Source organism: Marmota flaviventris, chromosome 2 (genome assembly GCF_047511675.1).
Source record: "Marmota flaviventris isolate mMarFla1 chromosome 2, mMarFla1.hap1, whole genome shotgun sequence".
NCBI lineage: Eukaryota > Metazoa > Chordata > Mammalia > Rodentia > Sciuridae > Marmota > Marmota flaviventris.
Genome location: NC_092499.1, coordinates 30429522 through 30432157, shown reverse-complemented (window position 1 = coordinate 30432157; position 2636 = coordinate 30429522). Strand labels below are relative to the sequence as shown.

Genomic DNA, 2636 nt, shown 5'->3' with positions numbered 1-2636 from the left:
CCCTGCCTCTAAATCCAATGCAAATTAAGTCTGGGGATGTGGCTCAGTGATCAAGTGCCCCTGAGTTCAATCCCCAGTATCACTCACCCCCCAAAAAGGTCTCATACAGCCCTCATGGCTCTGTTCCAGTGTACCTCCCCATGAAGCCATTCTGGAAATGATCTTCCTTCCTGCATACCTGTGAGACCACATGTCTGTCATTCCATCCTGAATTAAAGGCATCAGTGGATGTGCTGTCCCAATGATACCAAGCTTCATATCCTACAAGTCTGTAGCCCTATGAGAAAATCAAGCTATGCTCATCAAAAATGGCTTGCAAGACCCCTCTGGGCCTCTTTCTGAACAGAGGACCTGGGGGCTTGAGAGAAGCAGAGAGGGAAGACAACGGAGGGCCAGACCCTCCCTCTCTCTCTCCTCCACACCCCAGGGAGGCTCTGGAATTGTGTTTTCCCTCTCTGTTTTGGGTAGAGCCTGTGTTTGGTCCCTGGAGGGGCAGCCATTATTTTCCTCAAGGTTTCAAGGGGGTTGAAGAGCGTCTCATATTTCTCTGTTTGGCAAATAGTTAGTCCCCGGCCTCCCCTCCCAGGAATCAGGAATCCCAGAAATTGAAGCCAGTGGGACTCAGGTTTCTTTCTGAGGAGGGGCTACTACAGCAGACGCCAGTCGAGCCCAGGAAATCCAGTCGGGAGAGGGTACAAATGGGTTTTCTAGGAGGAAGGAGGGTACAAGCCCGAGAGACAATGCCCTAATATGGCAGAAGCAGGCTCAGTTCCCGGCCACAGCAGGAAACCCTTTCTTTCAAAGCTTCTGGAATCCTGGAGACCAGCGGCAGCCATTGTGCTCTCCGCTGTGGGCACGTTTCTCTTTGGGTGGGGGCAGGAGAAAGCAGGAGGCAGCTTCCCACTCTGGAGAAGGGGGTAGGAAGGAGCAAGTCCCAGCTGAGAGACGCAGGCCCAGCCCAGATGCCAGCAGACAGGGAGCGGGAGCAGGAGGAGGGAATGGGAAGGAGCCAGGCTTCTGAACACAGGCGTGGAGATGGCAGGCAGACGCTTACAAGAAGAGCAGGGCTGACACCTGAATCGCGCTGGCTTCCCCCAGGAGAACACTTTAATGAGGCTCACAGCTGTAATATCACAGAACGAGCATTAACAATGCTAATTACCTAAAGTTTAGCCCGAGAACATTCTCAACCCACCCGCCTTGGGGACACACTTTTGTTCTGGCCCTGCTGGGCTCAGGCTTATGACAAAGCTGTGACAGCTGAGCATTAGGGTAGGCCGAGGTGGGGGTGGAAGGCTAGTGAGCACAGCGGGCTGCAGGAACTCCAGGAGAGGATGAAGGAAGACTGGTGGGGACATCAGTGTCCCTCCACTGATAAGAGAAACCCAAAAGGGAGAGTCAAACACCCCCCACCCCCGCCTTGGAGAAAGCTGGGAATGGACTGCATCCATTTGTACCTGGCAGAAGCTCGTGGGCCCTTCTTATCATCACACTGCCTTCTGCAGCCTCAGAGGACATCCCTAGTGCCCCTCCCACCCTCTGGCACCCAAGATGGTTTCCAATCAGAGTTGACTGTTTTTGTTTTTTTTAAAGCAACAGAACCACCAATAAAAGACAAGAGAAAACCAGAGCTATGCTGGCCAATGGTTTGAGCTGAAAATTGGAGCTCAGGAAACTACTTTCTACCCCTATCCCCAGGGCATCTGGGCATCTCCAAAGTCCATCCCCAAATCCTAGGCTTCTGCAGAATTAACTTGGAAAATCACTCAGAACAACCTGAGACTCCGGCACCCTGGGTCCCATGCCACAGCAAGGGGATGAGTAGAGATAGGTCTGTTGGGTACCCCACAGGGCCTCTGGGGAGATCCAGGAGCTGAAGGACAGGTGTGGTCATTCACGTGCATGTACCCTTGATCTGCATGGCTGCTTACCCAAACCCGCCTGAATCTAGAGCCGGGTTTGTCAGACCTCATGCCTGTATCTATAAAAGTCCCCCAGCTAGATAAAATAAGACCTAGAACTGCGACTCCTCTCACAGTATCTCTTCTACTAACCCAAGGAGGAGGGGAACTTGTTCTATCCCCATCAGAATCCTTAGACTGTCCCTACCAGGAGCAGCAACATCAACCTCTTATCTCTGGTCCCTTCTTCTTAGTCCTCCCCTCCCCACAGAGGAAGGACCTTCTGCTCCATGTCTTCTTGAACATTAATTGGATGGCTTCAGGTTTGCCCTCCCTTATAAATAATGGAAATTTATTTCCCACAGTTTGGAAGGTTAAGAAGTTTAAAATCATAGTGCCAACAGATTTGGTGTCTGGTGAGGGCCCCAATCCTCATATCCTTCATCACACGCTAACTTCACATGGTAAAAGGGTATTGGGGGTCTCTTTAGAGCCCACTTTTAAATGGACATTAATACCAGTTATGAGGGTTGCTAATCACCTCCCAGAGGCCCCACCTCCTAATACCATGACCTTTCAACATAAAGATTTAGGGGGATCTAATATTTTGAGCATAACAGACCGGGATGCAACGCCGGGCTCCCAGGGGTTAGAGCAGAAGCAAGGCCAGCCCTCCGTGCAGATGAAAGCCCGCACGTGGGCATTTGCATGATCTTTTCCTGTCTGGCCTTTATG

The 2636-nt window shown here is 51.5% G+C and overlaps 1 long non-coding RNA gene across 1 annotated transcript; it reads right to left on the bottom strand.

The window, feature by feature from the left end:
- Positions 1 to 610: 610 nt before the first annotated feature.
- On the bottom strand, positions 611 to 1402 carry LOC117794726 (uncharacterized). Its single transcript, XR_004618592.2, has 2 exons — positions 1213 to 1402; positions 611 to 1123 (listed from the first exon to the last, which is right to left on the bottom strand). It is a non-coding gene; the product is annotated as an uncharacterized lncRNA (long non-coding RNA).
- Between the last annotated feature and the right edge of the window lie 1234 nt (positions 1403 to 2636).